Source organism: Lissotriton helveticus, chromosome 6 (genome assembly GCF_964261635.1).
Source record: "Lissotriton helveticus chromosome 6, aLisHel1.1, whole genome shotgun sequence".
In the NCBI taxonomy this organism is placed as follows: domain Eukaryota; kingdom Metazoa; phylum Chordata; class Amphibia; order Caudata; family Salamandridae; genus Lissotriton; species Lissotriton helveticus.
Window position 1 is genome coordinate 1,469,255,792 of NC_136067.1, and position 25,614 is coordinate 1,469,281,405.

The window sequence follows — 25,614 nt, forward strand, 5'->3', positions numbered from 1 at the left end:
TTCTCCTCCACTCCGCCGGCCGATGCGTCGCGGCCGCAGGCGGTGCTTTACACCCTCACCCGATGATCGTGCCCGGGCGGCAAGAGTCCATCGGTCGGCTCCCAAGGCTCCGGGCTGGTCTCCGTGTCTCCCTATCCTCCGCTGGGTATTGGAGCGAAGCTGTCGCGTACTGCGGGCGGCTGCCCGTCTAGAGAACGCGGCCGCCGGCCCTTCGCCCTCCAGGACCCTCCGGGGGCCGTGCAGGTCCGTCAGGCACGTCGATGGTCAGGACCACTGCAGTGAACGCCCAGTGACCCTCAGCTGCAGGTTTTTGGGGGGATACCGCTATATTGGAAGGCTGCTATTAGGGATCAGGGCAGGGAGCCACAGAGACCCGCGTCCGTTCAGGTCGCCATCTTGGCCACGCCCCCCGAATCGACTTATTTAAGTTCACCAGGAACCTGAAGCTGCATAAGTTCTTTAAATTACGACCTAAGAAACCATACATGAGAGGAGAAAATGAGTATCAACTGGACACAGACATCCTAGTGGGACAGGATATACCGGCTATACGAGCTCTAGAAGATCTGAGGAAGGAAATTGATGGCCCAACGGAGGAAGAAGACCTGGCTGGGTTTCTGGGCATAGAACAGAGAAATGTGATCACACCGTTCATGCCAGTATCCACTTTTATGGAACCGAAGGAGTTAGGTCCTTAGCGGGACTGAGGGGGGAGCTGGACCATATAAACTATTAAACAACAAAGAAATGCCACCACCCTCGTATCTTAGTGAAAAAGAATCTATCTAATAGAGTCCAAGTACAACTTCATGAAACTTGGTACGGTACTTTTATTTATACCAGTTGTTCTTATTTTCAAATTGTTTTTGGAGAAAATTTTCATTAGCAAACAAAGGGAAATACACAATTAAACAATTATACAGTATTTACAATTCTGACAACAACACACTAAATCAAAACAATATCACAGTAACACAAGACATTTAGGGCCGGATGTAGGTAGCCGAATACCGGTCGGAAACGGCCGAAATCGGCCGTTACCGACCGGTATCTGGAGATCGGCATGTAGGTGACAGAAAATAGGCCGAATCGGTAAATTTCCCGATTCGGTAAAGTTACCGATCGGTAAAGTTACCGATCGGTAACGGTACCGATCGGTACATTTACCGATCGGTAAAGTTACCGATCGGTAAAGTTACAGATCGGTAAAGTTACCGATCGGTAACGTTACCGATCGGTAAAATACCGATTCGGTAATTAAGAATAGGTAAAATTGAAGTTTGAGATGTAGGGAGGCTCTGAAATACAGATTTTGGGCCAAAATCGGTATTTAAGAGTCTGTATTTACCATGGATTCAAATCAGGTGTTAACCAGGTACAGCCTATAAAAAAGGACCCAAAATGCAATTCTGTTTGCAAAATGGCTGCATTCTATGTAATTGCAAGACGGCTACGGCTACAGGAGGAAGGAGAGAGGGAATGGCTGAGACAGGAGCAGGTCTACAGGCAGAGGGTGACCCTGTTCATGCTCACAGAGGAAGAGATTGTGCAAAGGTACAGGTTGGCTCCAGACACCATCATGGAGCTCATCAGGGACCTCAAACCCCTGTTGGAGCACCCCACCCCAAGGGCACATGCAATACCAGCACATGTTCAGGTGCTGTGCAGCATCCACCTGCTGGCGTCAGGGAGCTACCAGAGCGTGGTTGCTGTGGCGGGAGGGGTGACCCAGAGCAGCCTCTCAAGGTTTTTTCACAGATTCCTTGACGCCATGTTGCACAGGATGGACCATTACATTTCTTTCCCATCCACCCATGCAGAACTGGTTCAAACCAAATCGGACTTCTACCAGATGGCAGGATTTCCCCATATCATCGGATGCATTGATGGCACACACATCCCCATTTGTCCCCCTGCTGCCACAGAATACATTTACCGCAATAGGAAATCAACCCACACCATCAACGTGCAGGTGATTTGCAATGCTAAGCACTACATCACAGACCTCGTAGCTAAATTCCCGGGAAGTACCCATGATTCATATATATTTCAGAACAGTGGCATCTATGACCGGCTGACTGCAGGGGAATTTGGTGAAGGCTACCTCCTAGGTAAGACACAGTGTGCAACACCTATTAGACCTATTGCAATTAGCAGTACATGTATGCATGTGAGTAAATTATTCCCTTTTCTTTCCAGGAGACAGTGCATATGCCCTTCGCTCATTCATACTAACCCCCTACCTCAACCCCTCAACACCCAGCCAAAGGAGGTACAACCGGGCACACAAGCGCACACGCAATGTTGTTGAGAGAACATTTGGAATATGGAAGAGCAGGTTTAGATGCCTGCACAAGAGTGGAGGTGCAAGGCAGTATACCCCCATCACATGCTGTAAGATCATTGCTGCCTGTGCCATGTTGCACAATCTGGCTGTCAAGAAGGGGACTGAGGTGGAGTTAAGTGACTATGAGGATCACGACGACGACAATGCTGTGCCTGAAAGACAACCTGCAGGAGTGTCAACACCAAGTGATGGCAGATTAAGACGTGAGGAGATTACACGCAACTATTTCTAAGTAAGTGAAGACACTGAGCTATAGTCAAAGCACAAGCTTCTGTTTATTTAGGTTTCATAAACAGATGGTAAAGTAAAAAAGAGCACCAGTAAGCATTTGACATCAATGCTCACAGTGAGCAAACACACTCAGACAGGTCTTGAACCCACCCACCATAGTTGCATATTGTCACTAGGCTTGTTTAAATGGCACAAATGTGCAAATTTAACTTTAACAACTAAAGAAACAAATGTCCACAGGCAGTAGGCCATAGTAACAAATGTTCATTTTCGGCCACGCTTTGCACTGCCAGGTGTTTGTGGCTCAGCCTGTACACTGGGCGTTTGGCCTGTAGCCTCACCCTGTCGCCTGCTGCTCCTCCTTGGCTCACCACCATGTGGGCTAGCTGTGCTGCTCCTACTGGTGCTAGGTTCACTGTCCGGCACGTCAAGAGCAGAACTTCGTGCACTTTGTGCATTGAGTAGGGCCTCCAGCGCACCAGTCATTCCAGCTATGCCCCTTGTTAACTGGTTGGTATTATTAGTCAGGACTTCCTGGCTATTGATGCTACGCCTGCATAGCAGGGATGTGGCTGTTGCCAGGCGGTGTAAGGATTTCTCTGCTCTCTGTGCTCGCTGCTTGTCCCTGTGCCTTGCAGCAATTTCAGAGTCAAGTTTAGTGCACAGTTGCTGTATGCCTGTTGCCATGCACTTGTTCACCTCCACAAGCTCTTGTATGCCCTTGCCAATGTCCTGAATGTTATTGTTCATGTTTCGCATTTGTCTCTGACAGGCCATGATGCCCTTGCCCTGCATCCTCTGGATCTTGACCATCGATCCCTCCAGGCCTTGGAAGATACTGGACCCCTCCCCACGTGCACCTGCACCCCTTCCTTGGACTGTGCGCCTTCTAGTGGTAGGTGGTACAGGCTCTGTGCCGGGCTGCAGTGTGGCAGTGATGTCAGCCTCAGACAAGTCATGTGACTCTACACCCACCATTTCCTCAGCACCTATATCCATTTGCAGCAGTGGGGAAACAACATGCCTCCTGCTAGGGTGTGCAACAGGTGTTACCAATTCCATGGATGCAGGCATTTCTGGTGATGACACCAATAGTGGTGACTGTGAGGGAATTGGGGATCCATGCATTTCCTCACTGATGTCTGTTGCTTGGGAGGGTGGCTGCCCACTCGGAACCCCTGTGTCCTGGGATGCACTGGGCCCTGGATCCTGACTGTCATCCCTCTGGGGTGCCGTGCCTTCTGCCTCCTCGGACTGCCTTCTAGATGTGTGACCTGTGGACATATGGGCACATATCAGCTAGGTGCTAATGTGTCACAGCCACTACAATTAAACATATCAATTTGCACTTTGAACATGCTGCCTGCCCTTCATTTTGTCTGCAAACATTTAAATTACTTGTTGGTAACAGTGCTATGTCACATGTTCTTTCAAATACTGACTACATGTACCATGATGCTTTGCTACAGTTTTGCACACACACCATGGGACTGGGGTGACTGAGCTGCAAGGGGTGAGGGATGGATGGGGGTGGGAGGGGGATTGCTGTGCATGCATCTTACCTTTTGTTTTTGCAGATTTAGCCGAGCTGTCCACTTCTCCCAGTCCATGGACACTTTCAGTCTCCAGGGTTGTGGCTACCAGCTCCTCAAGCTCGGTGAGTGGGGGTGCTGTGTTCTTTCCTCCACCTGTTTTCTGTGACTGTTTGTGGCGATCAGCCAATTTCTTCTTTGTGAGGCTCCTTAGGTCATAGAACCTCTTCTTTAAGTCTTCTGTCACTCTGGTGGTCACTCCCACAGCATTCACTTTATCTAGGATGTCCAGCCATGTTTTCCTTTTTGTGGATTCTGGCACAGTGAGGGACAGTTTTCCAAACAGTCTGTGGTGTACCTTCACCACCTCCTCAACAAGCACCTGTAATTCAGTGCTACTGAACTTAAGTTTCCTTTTCCTTTCTGCTTGCTCACTTTCCCTGCTGCTTTCCATTTTAAAGTGTTCTCAATTCACGAGCTCTGCCTGCTGCTGCTGCTGCTCCCAGTCTCTCTGCTCCAACTGCCTTTCCAGAACCTTCTAATTAGTTGCAGCTGCCTGTGTGCACACTTCCTGCCAGGAAGGGGGAGGGTGGTTGCACCTGATTGGCTGTTTGTGTTGAGTTTCACTTTTGGTTGCTGGCCGACGCGGGTAATACCGATCGGTATTTACCGATCGGTATTTACCGATCGGTAATTACCGATCTGTATTTACCGATCGGTATTTCCAATGCTTTCCTATGGGACTTTTGCCCCATAGGAATGCATTGCCCATACCGATCGGTAATTACCGATCGGTAATTACAGATTTTATATTTACCAATTCTTATTTACCGATTGTTACCGAATCGGTAATTGGAACATCTGGATGTTCCTACATACCCCCCCTTCTTATTTACCGATTCTTATTTACCGATTCGGTAAATATCGGTAATTAAGGATCGGTAAATATTTTTTACCTACATCCGGCCCTATATATACAATATACATCTTCATCATTGTTTTGAAAATGAATTCATGAATTGAACAAACAAAGCGATGTGAAAACAAGAGCAAGAACACAAGTACAGCGTCTTCCAATTAATCATTCAATGATATAACTTGCTCTTGTGGGTATGCCGACGCGTTTCAGGTTCGAGTATCAACTTTTCAAACCCTCATCAGGGCTTTGTTATTCGTCTGTGTGGGACACAAAAATAATAACGTTTTGTTGAAAGCCTCTACACCTCAATGGAATGCCTCCTTTTGTGTGTTAGAATTCTAAAGAGAAATACCTGTGTTTTTCAGGCAGGGCATCTTTTCATCTATAACTCTTTGAGACGTGGCTTCAAGCTTTTTATTTCTAAAGTGAACAAAGCGTGAATTGTGTCACAAACTTCTCTTTAGCTACTAGGAACAGTGTAACAAATATTTCTGCGCCTTATTTACCTCGCTGCACAGCGTCTGATGCCTTGTGGAGGGGGGAGATAGTGGTCACATGGCCGGCCTAATCGGAAAGAAAAAAGCAATCGGTATGCTGTTTATTTCACTAATAAAAAAATGTTGCGATTCCGTTTGCCTCATACCTTGAAATAGCTTGTTCAAGTTCTACAAAGGGTGTTTCTCCCAAACTTATCAACAGTATCCTCTATGGGGAATTACTACGTATAAAAAGAAATAACAGCAGAGAGATGTATTTCCAAAAATATGCAGGAGAGTGTATTGGGAGATTTCACACCAGAGGATATGGAGAACAGACATTGGAAGGGGCATTGAAAAGAGTCAATCTAATACCTAGAGAAAAACTTCTAGAGGAGAAAGTGAAAAAGAAAGATAACAAAGGTGGTTTTCAGATGATAACCACCTTCTCACAAGACTCAGAGAAACTACGGACCATTTTCCGAAGACATTGGAGCCTATTGAAAATGGATCCGATCATTGGAATGGATATTCCAAATCGACCGCTGCTGACATTTCGGAAAGCAAGGGCCCTCCGAGACACTCTAACAAGCAGTTTCATGAAAAAAGGTACAGTTAAGATGTTTTATAAGGAAATTAAGGGGTTCTATCCCTGCGGGAAATGTAAGTCCTGCGCAGGTAGTAAAAGAGTTCTGACTTACCAGGCACCAGGGGTTAAAAAAAACTGAATGCATTGGCAAATTTGCTACATGCAGTACCCCTTATACAGTGTATTCTCTTGTATGACCTTGCGGGCTCAATTATATTTGGAGCACTATCCATCAGACCAAGATACATGTCCTGGAGCATGCAAGGGCGATTAGAAATGGAGACATAACGTACCCGGTTGCACGCCATTTTAAAGCACATAATGGTGACATATCCCTTCTAACCTTTTTGCCTTAGATCAAGAGGGGGGGATGGGGTGAGCAGTCTGAGAAGACTAGAATCCAGGTACATTATTGATCTTCAAACTAAAGTACCTCACGGCCTGAATTCCCATGAGGAACTTTCTGTACATTTGGGAGAGTAACTGCGTAATTCCATGGCCATGGTAGTAGAAGCAATCTGCATTAGGATTCGTTCTTTGTAACGTGATGACATTTTGTTATTTTTAAATGGTAAATTGGAGCAATGTGGTGGGTAGAAATATGATTCAGTAGATTATGTAATATGAAGGGTACACTGAGGGGAGATTGTGAGAAAAGAAAAATATTAAATTGTCATGTTGAGGGCCCATTCAGGGCTATATCTATGATAAAATGCGCAATTGTGCGTTAATTGTATTATGAGCGGTGTATAAGCCCATCTGTGGGCTTAATCACATTCAGAAAACAATGGGCTGTGATTTCATGTAATTCTAACCAAGTTTTTGATGAATTGTGCTGATAAATTTATATCAAAGTTTGTTGCACATTACAAGATGTCCGCCGATAGTGGCGGTGTTGTCTCTTCTCAGTGTTGATGCAAACTGTAATAGACATAAAAAACTGCCGTTTCAGGCGCGCCATGTTACCATCGATACAAGCGTCAGCCGAAAAGCGTCTGGATAGCGTGAGTCCCGAATAAAATCTTTGTACTCTCCACAGTGAGTGCTTTCTTTGTGTGTAAGCGGTTACACAGAGATTGGAGCAGTTTATATATATATATATATATATATATATATATATATATATATATATATATACACACACACACACACACACACACACACACACACAAACACACACACACAAATATATATATATATATATATATATATATATATATATATATATATATATATTCACTGGAAAAAACAATGGATACAGGGATGTTAGAGACCAAGAGTGAATATGACAAAGAGGCATTCCATCAGTTGAACAACAGAGAACATTATGAAAGACTAAAAGGGGATGAAGTAAAAAGTATGCAACATGAATACCATAAACTTTTGTTGAAATTGAAATCGGCAAAACTACTCGCTGAACCTGAATATAAATATCTGAAAACGGACTTTCCAATAATACCATCTATATACTTTATCCCAAAAGTTCATAAGGACAGAAGCAACCCCCCTGGCAGACCTTAGATCTCGGCCAGGGGAAGTCTACTGGAAAGAACGTCCATATACATTGATTACTTTCTCCAAAGCCATGTGAAGGGACTGGACTCCTACGTCAAGGACACGGGGGATTTTTTGTCCAAACTTGCCAACATACAGGTACGAGAGGGGGATTGGCTAATAGCCCTCGACGTTACTTCTCTCTACACTAGTATTCGCCATGTAGATGGCATTGTAGCAATACAATATTATTTAGAGAGAAGGGAACCTGAGTTTTATGAACACAATATAATGTTGATTCAAATGCTCCAATTCTGCCTTGAACACAATGTTTTCATGTTCAGTAATTTACTGTACAGGTAACTGCAGGGAGTGGCTATGGGGGGCAGTTTCTCCCCAAGCTTCGCATGTTTGCACATGGGAGCTTGGGAGGAACTGGTCCTCCATACACATTTTCAGCAAGAAATGAAGAATCATGTCATCAGTTGGCATAGATTCATTGATGATCTATTTGTGGTGTGGAGGGGGAGCAGGGAGGAGGCTCTGGGATTCATAGATCGTCTCAACGATAACAATCTCAATATACACTTCACAGGGGAGGTAAGTCAGCAACAGGTCCCCTTTTTGGACACCTTAGTGTATATACAAAATAACAAGTTGGAAACGAAATTGTACCGCAAGCGAACAGCTGGCAATACAACACTCCATGCTGGTAGTTCACACCCCCGCCACCTGATCATGAGTATACCATACGGTGAAATGCTGCGACTCCGTAGACTGTGCAGTACTGAGAGTGATTTAATGGAAGCACAAAATGCCAGCGCCGCTAGATTCCGGGAGCGAGGCTACTCACAGAAAGTCATTGATTAAGCAATTCACAAAACAAGAAATCTAGATCGCCAGGACCTGCTAGTAAAATATAGCCCTCCCACTAGTACAACAACTAGTGTAGCAGTTACAGGATCCGCACTCAATCCCCAATTAGGAACCTTCAGAATTATCACGGGCTTCTCATCTCAGCACAGGGAGGTGAGAAGGATTATTACCAAAAGTTGGCCCATAGTACTGAAGGACAGCATAATAGGGCAAAAACTGCCTAAACAGGCCTTAATAACATACAGCAGGGCACCCAATATGAGGGACAGATTGGTGGAGACAGGACCTGAAGTTCTAACGAAAACAGCATGGTATCACACTAGAGGAGGCTTTCACAAGTGTAAGACATGCAAGGCCTGCACACATGGGATGGACCGTACGAGTTATCAAGACGGGTTTGGTAACAGGGAGCACAAAATTACTAAAACTCTAACATGTAAAACAGAGTTTGCTGTATATATCTTAGAGTGTTCCTGCCCACTACAATATGTGGGCAGTACCAAGCTTCCTGTCCATAAGAGAATCCTGCAGCATTTGAGGGCTATAACATCACAGGATAATACTTATCCTGTGGCGCGTCATTTCAGGACCCACCACAACAGTAACAATAAAGACCTCAAGTACTATGTGGTGGATTCCATTTTACCTAGCAGGAGAAGAGGCGACAGAGAGGCCAACCTCAGAAAGCTTGAGACAAGATACATCCTACAGCTCAACAGTAAACAGCCTAATGGGTTAAATGTGACTGAAGACCTCTATACTTGTCTGCATTAGATAGACTAGTATACCAGATACGAATAAACAAAGTAGAATCCACTCAGAGTGGTGGTGATCCCTAACGTGATGGGGAACACACAGTGTTGTTTAAATGCCCCTCACACACCAACAGGCCCCTTGGTGTCATGCTTCATCATCGGGGCCTTCGCACCCCTCTACGGGATGCGGCGTGCTACGACTCGCGGGTACGCAGGAGCACTTGGAAGGGAACTATGTGAGGGGGTGTGTTGCTAAAGTGTGAGTGAGGTGAGGTGAAAAAATGTGAATGGTTAAAAAATACCTGGCACGTGGGTGAAACAATTTTATTAAATCCCCGGCTGGTATTATTAAAAAAGAAGTGCAAGGCGTGGTTGTGAGAATACGAATTAGGGTATTACAACCACTGTAAAAAGTGTCAACATGTTTCGGAGCTCAGAGGCTCCTTCTTCAGGACAAGGATAGCACTTACCCTCCCCTTACTCACATGTAAATGTAAAAGTGTAAAAAATAATTACAACAATGTGTAATATACCTAACAATGTTATATATGTAGGCGAGTGTCGTTGCGCCCAATTGGCGATGAAAACTTAAAGTTCTCAAATATAAGACCTCATGAGCCTGTGCGTGTTATTGGGGGATCCTTCCTTTCTGTTCAGAAAATGACGGTTACTGCAATGACTAATCGCCTGCCTTCCCTCAACGCGGCTCCGATGAAGTGCCGCGTTGAGGGAAGGCAGGCGATTAGTCATTGCAGTAACCGTCATTTTCTGAACAGAAAGGAAGGATCCCCCAATAACACGCACAGGCTCATGAGGTCTTATATTTGAGAACTTTAAGTTTTCATCGCCAATTGGGCGCAACGACACTCACCTACATATATAACATTGTTAGGTATATTACACATTGTTGTAATTATTTTTTATACTTTTACATTTACATGTGAGTAAGGGGAGGGTAAGTGCTATCCTTGTCCTGAAGAAGGAGCCTCTGAGCTCCGAAACATGTTGACACTTTTTACAGTGGTTGTAATACCCTAATTCGTATTCTCACAACCACGCCTTGCACTTCTTTTTTAATAATACCAGCCGGGGATTTAATAAAATTGTTTCACCCACGTGCCAGGTATTTTTTAACCATTCACATTTTTTCACCTCACCTCACTCACACTTTAGCAACACACCCCCTCACATAGTTCACTTCCAAGTGCTCCTGCGTACCCGCGAGTCGTAGCACGCCGCATCCCGTAGAGGGGTGCGAAGGCCCCGATGATGAAGCATGACACCAAGGGGCCTGTTGGTGTGTGAGGGGCATTTAAACAACACTGTGTGTTCCCCATCACGTTAGGGATCACCACCACTCTGAGTGGATTCTACTTTGTTTATTCATAAAACTAGGGAGGCTGAATCCACTGACTCTCTCTCTCCCTCCTCTTGTTAAATTCTTTAGTATACCAGATACACCATAGTGAGGTGATCTATGATAACATCTAGGTTAGGATCCAAGTGTCAGTTTGGTTTTTATCTTATTTATTTGTTAACATTTGATATTGATTAATCAATTATTGTAAGATGTGTTTTTTAATACAAATGAGAGTATATTAAGGGCCCGATGTAGGTGGCCATTACCGTTCGGTAACGGCCGAATTCGGCCGTTACCGACCGGTAAATGGGACATTGAGATGTAGGGGCTATATTTTACAGAATCGGTAAATTTACCGAATCGGTAAATTTACCGATTCTGTAAAATACCGAATCGGTAATTTTTCCGATTCGGAAAATTCCTGATGTAGGTAGCACTGTTTCCAGTGCTACATGCCTTTTAGATTCGGTATTTTACCACCCAATCCAATTGGGTGGTGAAATACCGAATCCAGGTGTGCATGCACATCTGTGCATGCACACCTGTGCCATATGACACACAGACATGCCCTTAGGGCATGTCTGTGTGCCACATGGCACACATGCCTGTAATTGGGGTGCCAGAGGGTGTCAAAGTGACACCCCCTGCACCCTTGCAAAATTCGGTATTTACCAAATCGGTAAATACCGATTCGGTATTCCACATTGATTCCTATGGGCTTCAAGGCCCATAGGAATCAATGGGGGATACCGATTTGGTATTTACAGAATCGGTAAATACCGAATCTTACAGATTCGGTATTTTACCGAATCAGAATTACCTACATTTCCCCCCCTCTAATTTACCACTTCTTAAATACCGAATCGGTATGATTCGGTATTTTAGAAGTGGTAAATTAGATTTACCTACATCGGACCCTTAGTCTTTATTATTGGCCGGCAATAAATGACACTTGATAAAAAATGCTTTCGGTCAAATATTTATGGAATTAACAGGAACTTTGTTCTGTTTGTTCAACAGTATCTATAATACGCAGGAAAGAAAAAATGAAACTCAGATGTTTACGAGGTGGATCCTCTAAAGTATTAATCAATTAGACCTACTAATCAATAATGTGAGCAAGGACTTTGGACCTATGAGACATAAGGGCTATCTGTAACTTATAAGAACTAAAATTGAATTAAGCCTACTACAATGTACAACCGTAATATTTTGATCTATTTAGGGATGATATCTGTGGCCCCCCCCTTTTCATGATTAACAATTAACTAAGGGGGTAAATTGTCCAGTGTTTTTTAAGCTATGGCACTCATACATGGAATGTTATTACTATTTTGAAGATGTTTTTAACTGGGTGCATACAAAATTAAGTCTGCTAAACATAGCAATCATTGATCGTGTGAATGTAATACAGACATGAGATGGTCTTCTTTTCTATTATACGGACTGGGCTCAGTCAAGTATTTTAGAAATGTGGTTTTAAGGAGTATATATGTGATTATTTTTTGCACAATGCACTCTTCATCACGGTATTGCACTAATATAAGTATACATATGCACTATGTGCTGGAGGCTCTGTATAATTTAGGTAAAAGGATTGTTATAGAGATATAATGAGTAGCTAAACCAAAATGAAAGCTAAGACATACATATGGAGTCACTATATATTGTGTAAGCATTTATCATGGTATTTGTTATTATTGCTTTTAAAATGGCAGGCATTTTTTACGAATGGACATCATGCTTTACTTTAAACATATGTATTTAACTCATGATTGAAATGTTTTGTACCGAAGAATTTCAAATGAAATGTATTAGACATTGTAACAATACTGGGTCTGCTTTCTATCTCTATTGGAAAGAGTCCAATAACAGCACAGCACTTGCACTTTAAATAAATCACTCTCACTAATGTTTGCTGTCATGTGAGCAAGGCACCTGTGTGCCGAAACGTTATGAAGCCGACAAGCGAATAAAAGATAACTGAGCACCGCAAATCTGGTCCGTGCATTGTATTCCTGGCGCATGCTGTGGCAAGCCGTAATCACGCTGGAAAACTTTGGTTTGGAATATATATATATATATTATATGTATATATATCTATATATATCTATATATATATATATATATATATATATATATATATATATACACACACACACACACACACACACAAATATATATATATATATTCACTGGAAAAAACAATGGATACAGGGATGTTAGAGTTAGAAAACAACATTAAAAAAACTCAGAAATTCACTGAAAAAACAAAGGTTACAGAGACGTTACAGTTAGGAAATAGAATTTAAAAAAAACTTAGATATTCACTGAATAAAACAAAGGTTACAGGGAAATTATAGTTAGACTCAGATTTCACTCCTACAAAACCAGTGAAATGGAGCAGTTATAGTTAGCTGAGCCCCGCAAATTAATGCTTATGATCTCACGTAATATACCACTCAGTGACATCAGCAGTGACAATGTTAATGTTGTCACTGAAATTCACTGAACTATAACAATTCCTTTGGTTAGGGGTGGACTCCTCAGGGCCTCTGATGGCTGGGAAAGGTGGGCCACATGGGGCACGTCCCCTTATTAAAGGATTTAGACCTCAGAGTTGGGCTCAATTGGACCTAAGATGGCTGGGGGAGGGGATGTCCGTGATATTGTATTGGCCCTGGGAGGGTTCCCCAGGGCCTGTAAAGGCTAGGGGTGGGGTACCGCCATTTGTTTTTTATGATCCACAGGTGTTATTGCAGATTTCCTTTCATTTGTGGCCCCCGGGAATACCTCTGGTGGGAAACAACCTTTACAACGCAACTTTTACAACGCACTACCATTACAACGCATTCATTACAGCGCAACATACCTTACAACGCATGCCATCACAACGCAACCATTACCATGCATGACACTACAACGCATACAATTACAACTCATGTCAATTCAAGGCATACCATTACAATGCATACCATTACAACGCATACCATGTTATGTTATTTTATGTTATTGTTTTTTGTTGTGCGCACAGCTACTCCAGCTAAGGAGCGTCCTGGCGCATTTGACAGGAAGGAACATAAAAAGGAACATAACACAACTGGAAAAAGCGGAATACTAGAAGGGACCACTCTAAATGAAAAGCACATCAAGACAAGCTAAGAAAACTAAAAAGGGCAACTTGAACAGAAAAGTTTTCAAGGCTTTCCGGAAAGCCATAAGATCCTCCAGCAGGCGAACTTCCACCGGAAGAGAGTTCCAGGCTGATGCCGCTTTTACACTGAAGGAGCGTCCCCCCATACGACAGAGCCTGTATCTAGGGACTACAGCAAAGGCCTGGCCTTGGGAGCGAAGGGTGCGAGTGGGGACATAAAAAGAAAGAAAGCGGGACATGATTTCAGGGCCTATGCCTCTCAGAATCTTGAAGGTCAAACAAAGGACCTTGAAGAGAATACGCTTCCTCACTGGAAGCCAGTGTAAGGAGCGAAGGACACTCGCCACCGAGCAAAATCTAGGCAGGCCGACAATCGCTCTGGCCGCAGCATTTTGTACCCGTTGCAGGCGAGTGAGCTCAGCCTGGTTAGCCCCAGCCAGAAGAGAACTAGCGTAATCCAGGCGGGAGATAACAGTGGCCTGGATTACTAGCTGTCTGGTTGGGGAATCGAAGTATTTGAGGACAGGTCTTAAGCCTCTCAACAGACCAAAGCAGCAGGCAGCTGTTTTTTTAGTGTGTCCTACGAAGGTAAGACCAGCGTCTAACCAGACTCCCAGGTTTTTCAGCTCCGACACCGGAGTCGGGGTTAAACCCAGCTCTGGTGGCCACCATTGGTCACCCCATAGTTCCACTCCCCTTCCGACAATCATAACCTCTGTCTTAGTGGCATTGAGCTGGAGACAGTTCCCCGTCAACCAGCTAGCCACCGCCTTCAGTCCATCCTGAAACCTGGGGGCATCTAATTCCGCATCCCAGCTGAGAGTAACCGCAAGCTGTGTGTCGTCGGCATATGAGACCAGAGTTAGGCCCCACTGCCTGGCGACATCAGCCAGCGGTCTCACGTACAGATTAAACAACGTGGGGCTCAGCGAGGATCCCTGCGGAACCCCCATGGCCAGTGGCTGGAAATTGGACTTGAAGGGAGGAATGGCAACACAGAAGGAACGATTGCCGAGGAAGGAGCGGAACCACTGCAGGGCCTGGCCGCCGACACCAATCTCCTCGAGCCGATGCAGGAGGATACTGTGAGAGACTGTATCGAAGGCGGCGCTGAGGTCTAACAATATCAGCGCCGCCGTCTGACCAGCATCCAACACCGCACGGAGATGTTCCACCATCACAAGAAGAGCGGTCTCCGTGCTGTGCCTAGCACGGAAGCCGTTTTGTATGGGATCAAGGACATTGGTTCGGGCGAGATATTCTGAAAGGGCCAAGTTGACATGGGCCTCTGTTATCTTCGCCGGCCAGGGCAGCAGCGAGATGGGACGGTAGCTTTCAGGCTTAGACGGGTCCAAGGAAGGCTTCTTGATGATAGGGGACACCACCGCCTGCCTCCACTTAGTTGGAACCACCCCCGACTCCAAGGAGAGGTTGACTAGGGAACACACAACAGAGCGTCCCATAAAGGCCTGATCTCTAAAAAGAGCCGGTCTTACTGGATCAGATGGAGAGCCAGATTTAACTCGCAAAGCAAGTTTGTCAAACCCCTCCGGAGAAAGAGGGGGAAAGGAGAGCAGGGTGGTATGATGTAACGTCCCATTAGAACTTCCCAGATCGATCCCTGTGCTAGGGAATGCCCGATAAATTGCTTGGACTTTTCCCAGAAAATACGAAGCAAGGGATTCACAGTGGGAGATGGAACTCACAACCACAGAGGGAGTCCGCTTCGCCACAAGATCTTTCACGGCCTTAAAGATGGTCTTCGACGGGTTTGAGCTATTGCGAATTTCTGCAGCATAATATGCAGCTCGGGCTCGACAAATAGCCCGGTGATAGGTCTTGACGGAAATAGCATACGCAGCTTTTAAATCAGCCCCATACGTCTTCCGCCATGCTCTTTCCGCCCGTCTACAGACTCCCTTCAAGGCACGTAAGGCACTGTCGTACCAGAGACTCGACTCTCTAGTACTGATTTTACTCGATATGATGGGAATCAGAGTGTCGAGAGCCCTGGTAATCCAAGAGCAAAAGAGGTCGTAACCCTCTTCCGCGCCTTTCAGTGGGCCCAGCGGGTCTTCCACTAGAAGACGATGAAAGTCTTCTAGCTTGAGTTTGTTCCAAAGCCTCCTAGGTACCCGTCTCGCCGAAGGGATGGAGGGGGTCATAGGGATAGGACACTGAATAGTCACCAGGGAATGGTCGGTCCAAGCTAACGGAGAAATAGATGTAATTTTAGTCTCCGGCAGATTGGTAAAGAAGGGGTCAAGAATATGTCCCCCTATATGGGTAGGCTGAGAAACCAGCTGGAAGAGCTGACAGGCCTCTAAGTCAGCGGAAATGCTGCGTACCGTCAAGTTGGAAGGGGTGTCGAAATGTAGGTTCAGATCACCCAAGATGGAATAGTTGGCACAACCTGTAACCAGTGTGCCAACAGCATCGGGGAAAGAATCTCTGAACACAACATCGCTACCCGGCGGACGATACACCACCATCCCAGAGAGCGTAAACTCATGGCTGACTGAGATCTTATAAGAGGCACTTTCACACCCGGCAATGTTAAGGCCACTCCACACGCAGGTAAAACACGACCTAACTATAAGAGCTATACCACCACCTCTGGAGGATCTATTCAGAGTAAACATCGAATAGTCTGGGGGGCATGCAAGATTGGAGATAGCTACATCCGCATCCTGAAGCCAGGTTTCAGTAATGGCCAAAACATCCGGGGCTTCATCCTCCTTTAGATCGTAGATGTTTTGATGGTGTTTCAAAGCCGATCTAACATTCAGATTTAAGACCCGCAAAAAGGGCGGGGAGCCCTTAAGGCGATGGGCAGCCAAAGAGGCCTTCCGGAGAATAGACCCCGGTGATTCAAGCGCCCAACCATCGCAGCGGCACCGATACGGGCCACAAAGCGGATGAACAGGTGGGAGATTACACCTATGATTAACCTGGCCGATGGAGTATAAGCTCTCTCTAGAATAGGTCAGCATGACGGCACACAGAAAGATGACAAGCCTGCCAGAGCCCAGCTACCCGCAGCGTCCCGCACGGCCTTAGCGCAGACGGGCGCAGACGGGCGCAGACGGGCAGGCCTCTGGCACGACTGCGGCTAAGCGAGGGCGCTCCCGCTGCGCGTTACCGCTGCGCTAAGCAGGGAGCTTTAAATAGGCGTCCCACCTATGCTACAGCGCACTGGAGCGCTCGCTAAAAGATGGCACCCAAACTCCTACCCCACTCCAAGATGTCTGCCACAGAATGAGCCCACCCCGAGAACCGAGAACCGGACCCGCTCGAGCAGCGGTGGATACCAATTAGAGTGCAAGGTAAGGGGCAATTTTAAAAACCCAATGCAGTCAACAGAACACAAATACCAAATATACAAAATAAGATTTTAAAACGCTATTCAGCGAGAAAGCGCGAAGCACTAGGTAGCAACGATGTCCTTGTCAGGCCGAACCCTGAGGCAGCTCGCCTTAAATAGGCGTCCCACCTATGCTACAGCGCACTAGAGCGCTCGCTAAAAGATGGCGCCCAAACTCCTACCCCACTCCAAGATGTCTGCCACAGAATGAGCCCACCCCGAGAACCGAGAACCGGACCCGCTCGAGCAGCGGTGGATACCAATTAGAGTGCAAGGTAAGGGGCAATTTTAAAAACCCAATGCAGTCAACATAACACAAATACCAAATATACAAAATAAGATTTTAAAACGCTATTCAGCGAGAAAGCGCGAAGCGCTAGGTAGCAACGATGTTCCTTGTCCTTGTCCATTACAACACATAGTACCCCTACACTATCCAACACTTACCCTACTGTTACACCCCCTGGAGTTAGAATAGTAATTTTTACCCCTACACTATCCAACACTTACCATACTGATGCACCCCCCTGGAGTTAGAATAGTGATTTTTATCCCTACACTATACAATACTTACCATACATGCAATGTAAAGGTATGTGTTGTAATGGTATGCGTTGTAAAGGTAGTATGTGTTGTAATGGAATGCATTGTAAAGGTAGTTTTTAAAAATTCGTTGTAATGGCATGCGTTGTAATGGAATGCGTTGTAATGGATGGTGCGTTGTAAAAAATGCATTGTAAAGGTATGCGTTGTAAAAGTATGCATTCTAACGTCATACATCCCCTCTGGGTCTGCCCCAGGGACCCCAGGCATCATGGTATCCCTACCTTGTCCCGTTATATAATGTATTAACAAGTTCAGGACAGGGGACTAAGTCTCAAAGTCCTGTAATGGCTACCAGCAACATTTTTCTCAAGTTGCTAGCAGGCCAAGCAGAGTGCTCGCACCTGCTGAAGCGAGATGGCCCAAGGGAAATAAAGCTCCCTGCGCCAATCGGAATGATCTATTTTTAAGTTGGCACTTTCACAAGAGTCTCTTAAGACTCTCGCGTACCCGACCGTCCAGATATAAAATTATTTTTTAACCTTAATTTCTCAAAAACTACTGAACAGATTAAAACCAAATAGTAAAAAGCACTATGTGGAAAAGAAGATCCAACAGTCAAAGACCTGGGGTCTCAGCTCTTCTCATAAAACTTCCAATTACAGCTGATGTTACATTGAAGAATAATACAGTAAAAAATGGAAATGTGATAAACAAGCCCAGGTCCCAAAGTGACCAAATAAAAAAAAGAAAATCAAACCTAAGAAAACTAGCTATATCAACAAGAATTTGATTTATACAAATATTAGGAAAGGAACAAAGACAAAAAAAATAAACCTATTTATCAGCACAATAATGTAACCAATTTTAGCCATTACAAATCATAGTACCAGAGGATATTTAACTGGTGGGTTTACTGAAGACCATAGAAGGTAGAAAGATTATTAAGGTGGTCTTTTTCCATCAAATTCCTAATAACATTTAGGAAGTCAGAGAGAAGCGATCTGTTGGTCTGGTTGAATATTATTCAAAATTTTTAAGGGATTTGCGGATTTGTCTGAACCTTTAAGAGCTTTACTGCGGAAAGGAAATAAGTTTGTGTGGGAACATTGGCAAGAACAATCTTTCCAGCAAATCAAGATTGACATTTGTAATGCTAGAATTTTGGCTTCTTTTGATCCTGGGTGTAAATCATATTTGACTATGGATGATAGTCTGACAGGAATCGGTGCTGTCTTTTTGCAAGTGCAGCGTGGTGTTGAGAAGACCATTGCATTTGCGTCCAGGACTCTTACTCAGGCTGAAAGGAATTATTCAGTCATAGAGCGGGAAGCAATGTAAAGCCTGCGTAGGGTTTGGGGGATGGCAGGGAAATGGCGCTCAATCCGTTTCATCTGCTTGAAGAGACGAGCCACGCCATGACCTTCTATCCATAAGGTCCTGGCCACACAGATAGACCCTTCTGTGTTTCTCAACTTATCCGTTCATCCTGCACTTTTATATGTTTTTACCCGTCGACCGGGTCGGAATTATCATCGGTTCTTAGCTCCCGCATTTCACAGTTTTCAGCCCTGAAGAGTCACAGGTATCCTCCTGTTGACGAAACACGTGTCGGCTGGCAATATATGTTCATGAAGATAATGTTCACATATACAACGTGCTTATCACACAACCGGTGTCATCTTGTGTTTTCTGCAAATTGCTCTGTACTATTACTGTTTATCCTTACACGTGTGCACAGTACCTGTTTGTATAGAGCTGGAAGCACTTGCTGCGGCTAGGAGTGTTGAGCATTTTAGAGTGTATTTGTGGGGAGTGAAATTCGTGTTGAGAACCGATCACAAACCATTGTTGAAGATTTTATCGGCGGGTGGAGTAGGGAAAGGTTCTGCTAGACTTGCCAGATTTGCAGCTAGATTGGAAGAATATCTTTATGACATTGTTTTTATCCAAGGCTGGAAAAATGTGCAGGCCGATTGTTTATCTCGAATGTCAGTGAATTGGGAGAATGTGGATGAAAACTTGGAAAAATTGGACACTGAGGAGGCTGTAGCTTCGGTAGGAGATGTTTGTGAGTATGCACTGGGAGCGATTTCCAAAGCTCAGTTGATGAATGAGATGCAAAAGGATTCCATTTTGAAATAAGTTGTACTATTAATAAGGAAGGGTGCCTCCAGGGAGAGTATGGTGTCTATTCCTGTCAGACCATTTTGGAAACTGTTAGACGAATTGTGTAGCTATGAGAGGAGACCGTTTTGTACCACCTTTTGGTTTGAGAGTACATATCTTCAAATTGGCACATGAAGGTCATCTTGGTCAGGGCATGACCATTAGAAGAATTAAACAAGAGTTTTGGTGGCCAGGGATGGATGATCGAATTAAAAGCTGGGTGGAAGATTGTAATTGTTGCAAAGAGAGTGAGAAAAGATTGAAAATTGGTATTCAGAGTAGTATGGGTCTTATCACTGATCCAGGGAAACCTTAGTTCAGCATTTGTTTAGATTTTATTGGTCCTCTTTCTGGATTACTTGTGGACATGGGTTTTGCTGCCGTTGTAATAGATGTACACTTGAGATGGCTTTGTGTTGAATTCTTGAAAGATATTACAACTAGGTCTACCATAGAGGTATTAGAAAAGCTCTTTTTGCAAGAAGGTGTTCCTCATATGATCTTAACCCATAATGGCACTTAATTGACCTTTAACAAGATTAGATGTTTTTTTGAAAAGTGTGGTGTTAAACATTTTTGCACTTCATTGTATAATCCAATGGCCAATGGTATGGTGGAAAGGTCGAATAGACTTATTAAAGGTACCATCCAATTGGCATTAGCTAATAACTTGTCCTCTAAACGTTTAATTGAGGAAATGATTTGGTATTATTGCACTACCGTTCACAGTGTCACTCAAAAGTCTCCTTTTCAGCTGATGCGTGCACGTTCTCCAGGTTCAAGGTTAGTTTCAGCTTGGTTAAAGGATTTGGTATATTCAGGCGGTGAGAGTTTTCCAGAAGTTGTTTCTGGTAAAATTGCTGTTGGTGATTGGGTTAAGGTGAAGTCTGGCAGAATTAAAGCTGGGTTGCACAAATTCAAGGGTCCTTTCCGTGTTGTCAGTGTGAGCAAGATTTTTGTGATTATTGAAGGAGGTGAGAGGTGGAATCTACGGAGTGTAGCCTTGTGTCAGAAAAGAGGATGTTATGTTAAACAAACTTACATGGAAGATGAATGTACTGGTGCCATGTTTATGACTGACTCTTCGTTTAAAGAGAATTGTGCTCAACAGTCCACGGGGGTCTCTTCTCATACATTGCAAAGTGAGGATATTGGCGGTGATGAGAATGTCAGTATGGAGCATAGGATCCGTAGGCCGCCTATGTATCTTAAAGATTATGTTACCTTTTAAAATTTTGTTTTTTTTGTTTGTTTGTTTTATTTTGTTTGTTTGACAAAGTTCACTAAGGAGGAGGATGTGTTATGATGTATGCTTACCTGTCATTGCATTCCATGCATGCAGATACAATTCTATGTTCTCTGTTGTCCGAATGTTAGGCTGACAACACTCGACAGTGGGCAGTTGCACTGGACTGTCGAAGTGGTCGGATGCCAGGTTGTGCATTACAATTAAACTTATATTATTCAACTCTGCCTCAAGACTGGTTTCTCATCGAAGCAACACAACAGGAACCAAGGAAGTGAGAAGAAAGGCAGGGACTGGAAAAGGTAAATACAGAAGGAGGGGCTTCAAGGGTATACTGGAATATAGTTGGATCAGTAGTCAAAAAAATAAAGTAGAACTGAAGGCTGTGCTGGAGCAAGACAAGAATTTAGCAAAAGCTCAAAAGCCAAGGTAGCACTGCAGGCAGTGCTAGTTCAGGAACAAGGGAAACTGCTGTAGCTCAGGAACAAGGAATACTAAGGCTCAAGAGTCAAGGTAGCGCTGCAGCAGTGCTAATCCAGGAACAAGGGAAACAGCAGCTGGTCAGGAACAAGTAATAACTAAAGCTCAGGAAACACTGGAAACAAGGGTATAAAAAGCTCAGGAAACACTGGAAACAAGAATATCAAAAGCTCAGGAAACACTGAAAACAAGGATATCAAAAGCTTATGAAACACTGGAAACAAGGGTATCAAAACCTCAGGAAACAAGGATCGGTCTCACCGGTATACAGCTACAATGACCAACACTGGACTGAAGGGAGCTGGGGCTTAAAAGAGTTCACAGTAATCACATGCATCAGGTGTGAGCAGGCTAGCAGCAGCCAGCCACAGGTGAGCTGAATTTCTCCACCCATCCTTGGCTTGTACGGGTGGAGATGAAGCAGTGAGCAGGGAATTCTAGGTAATGGAGTTTCAGGCATGAGCAGGATGGCTTCCACAAAACATGGCATGGATTGGGAATGGGTGTCAATTTCCAAATAGTGTCCAAATGTCTGGAACTCAGTATGTACATGAAGGGGAGCTTATTAGAGCACTGTAGAGTCCCACAGTACAGCCCCCTGGTGGTGGACACGAGAACGCAGGGAGCAAGTCTTGACAGTGTATTGGGGAGCTATCCTGAGACTGTGTTGGTACCCTAGGAAAGCCACAGGGCCTTTACCTTGAAAGTAAAACATCACCCTATCTCTCTGGAGGGTTTATATTGATGATTCTGGGAGAGGTTCTCCAGTATTTAAAGTTTGCCTGCCAATAGGGCTTTAGCTTTAAGGCTTCTGAAAGTGGGGACTCTTGGTGGTGGTTCCTAAGATCGCTTTGTAGCATGTGAAAAAAGTACAAAAACAAATTCATGCAGTTTATTGAAAATGTAAATGCTTTGCTGAAAATGACAAGGTTATAAGTAAATAATTACATGTATTACTGATGGTCATTAAAATTTATTTTTTGACAGTGAATAAGTACATGTCCTAAGAATGTCCTTGCAAAATGATACCATCCTTAGTGATTTTAATGGTATTGCATTGGTTTATTATGACATATTTCTGCTTTTTATTAATGTGGTGACCCCTGAAAAAGCCAGTAGTCCTACCTTTTGATAACTACACCCCATTGTATAGTTTATAGTGTATGCAAGGATATTGTGATTATAGGGTTCAGGGCTAACGTGGGGGGAGAACTGTTAGGAGGGTGTAACCATAAGTATGTTCACCTGTCATCAAGTATATATTTGTAAATTAATGACTAGTATTGAGCAGTGTGTGTAATAAATAGTTTTTTCTTTTTTTATAAGTAAAAGAACTGACAAAACAATGATTTAATAGGTGTTGTGTATTGCATGCTGGAGGACTGGGGTGCTAGCCTACATCACCTCCCCTGAGTAGGCCACAGCAGGGGTACCTGATTTCCAGTAGACAGAAGGTTATGGACTTATAAGGTGTACAGGTTACACTTTCTTTACAAGCCCAATGACAGTAAAACAGAATTGTAGGCAAAAAGTGCCCTGCGTGTTTTTTCAATTGCCTCTTCTTGGATTTCTCTGTTACTCCACTGTTAACAGCAATTGAATGGAAAATCATACCAAAACTATTACTTGTTACATAGTATTTAAGGTGTACTACTGGAGGACAATATTAAAGTTTTGCAAATTTAAGGCTTAAATTTGAACAAAGGCCTTGAGATCCCTTAAGTTGGAATGCTTCATGTTTTAGGGTTAGAAATTGGCCTATGTTCATGGGCCGTAATTTATAAATAAAAAGGGTATTCCTCTTACATGGCAATTACCCTGTGAGTGGCAAATTGCATTCAAATTGTTTTTGGGAATGTATCAAACAAGATAATACATTTTCCAGGTCACTGTTATAGTGCTTGAAGAGGCGTATACATTTCTTTCCTAGTATTCATGAGATAACTACCACTAACAGAAGAACATTGCTAAAAAAACTAAGGTTAATAAAGTCAGTTGACCTACCTTACCTGTGGTTAAACCCATACATTTTTATGACAAAATATTATTTTGGCCCCACTGAGTGCATTTGTGACCTCGATTTGTTCCTTCACGGATGAGAAATGCTATTTTGAGATGGCAAGTAAGTGTTTTTGTGGTTGAGGTAAAAGCTAACAATAGTTTTTATATGTGTAATTTGATTTGCAAGTTTTCTAATGAAAATGTGTTCTTTAATTGTATTTGGTTGTTAGACTTGCTATGCAGATATGTATGTCCGGTGTTCCATTAGATAAGTCAAAGCTCTTGAACTCTTAGGCAACATGAGTACTATAGATACTGCATTGCTTTAGAGAAATATTTATGCAAGATAAAAAAAGATGAACCAAAGTATCTTTACTTTTTCTGTCTTGATTGACTTAAATCTTTACTGTCACTTTCTTTGGTATTGAGGGCATGTCACATGAAAACAACACCACTTTAATAATAATCATAATATTAATGGATGTACGTGCCATTTGTATAATGGAAACTGAGTCAAAAAGCAGCAAAAAGCTGTACAGGGTCAAAGGCAAGCATACAGTCAAGGAGAGGCAACTGGATTCTGGATACAAAAGTCTACTGTTTCTGCATCATGATGGTGAGTTCCTTAAAGATGTGTGTCTTCAACTCTTTCCTATATATGAGCTGTGTAAATAATAATAATATTAAAATATAGCCCGACTCGATCCATTAAATTGTACATCCTCTGGACACTAGGGAGACCATTTACTCTAGTGCTGACAGACTCATTGCTAAAATAGAACCTGTGCTGCTGAATTGTAATGATTTGAGCTGTGGAACCTTGTTAAGAGACCCTACTGAAAAGAAAGGAGTTGACTAGCAGTAGGAAGATCTACACACAGCATAGCTGACTGAAGTCCCTGCTTGGAAATTGGATCATAAAACTGTGAAGGCAAAAGATCCCTGCAGCCCAGTTAGCCAAAAGACAAAACAAAGATCAAGACCACAGACAAACATTACCTGGGATGTGAATCTGTAGAGATGCTTTGCTGTGTTATCACTGGTGTGTGTGCAACATCCCTGGGTCTAATGGTGCCTAAGATCCTGATTTAGTGTTTGGTTGGCGGGTACAATGTTATAAACGTGATAGATATCCAGTTTGCCTTAACACAAGTGCATTATATCCTATGGCACTTATAATAAGGCAGATAGGATATACAGAGTACCTGTCCATCAAACTCTAAATCAGGCCCTAGTTCTGCCCTTTCTGGACCCACAGATGACTGGAGGTTTGAAACCTTCACTCCAATTGTGTTGGGTCTGGTGCAGTTGGCTGGAGCTGCCATCCTGATTTCAGGACCGTTTGAACCTACGCTATGGGCCTGAAGTGTCCAGGCACATCATCATTTTAGGTTATGGATAATGCCTAACCATAAAGTCCAAATTCCACTTAGAATTGGATGAAGCGGATCATCTGTTTCATGAGTGCTCTTGTTATTGGACTTTTCTTAAGCTGAGGATCTGTCTCAAATGCTAATGACCTTGACCGCATGGGAATATCCCAGGACTGACACAGAACCTTTGGTACTGGCAGCCTGAGTGGGGTGTATCTATTTGGGGTGCGAATACAAACAGTTGATGCTCCCTAAAACAGGAAGCTTTGATCGCTCTTTATTTTTAACTAGGATTCATAAATTGTGACTACAAAATTGTGAATTCAAGACTCAATAATTAGCCACAAAATAATGAAACAGATTCATTAGGAAGACAATACAACTACTAATGATTGTGTCAGTTGTAACAGAGTGGATAAGTCATAAATTATATCACATCTGGGCCGAATATAATGTAGATTATGACTCATAATCTACATTATATTCGGCCCAGATGTGATATAATTTCACTAATAGGCACACCCTTTTTGTGATATATTGTTCACTTGCATATGCTTGAATCCATTCAGACAAACTCACGCAAATAGCTTGATAATCATTGTTTGCTATTTCTTAGCAATTATTAGCTTAGCAAGGATTAATGCATAAAACAAAAACAGGTTATTTGTTGGGCTAAGCACTACCGTGCCCCAATTTGGTCTGCAA

The 25,614-nt window shown here is 43.6% G+C and overlaps 1 protein-coding gene and 1 non-coding gene across 2 annotated transcripts in view; one reads left to right on the forward strand and one right to left on the reverse strand.

Moving 5' to 3' along the window:
- LOC144762748 (uncharacterized) overlaps positions 1 to 25,614 on the reverse strand; it is a 712,524-nt gene that overhangs the window by 101,440 nt on the left and 585,470 nt on the right. The gene's annotated exons all lie outside the window — the stretch shown is intronic.
- On the forward strand, positions 11,219 to 11,407 carry LOC144765470 (small nucleolar RNA snR36). The gene has a single exon (XR_013597450.1). It is a non-coding gene; the product is annotated as a small nucleolar RNA snR36 (small nucleolar RNA).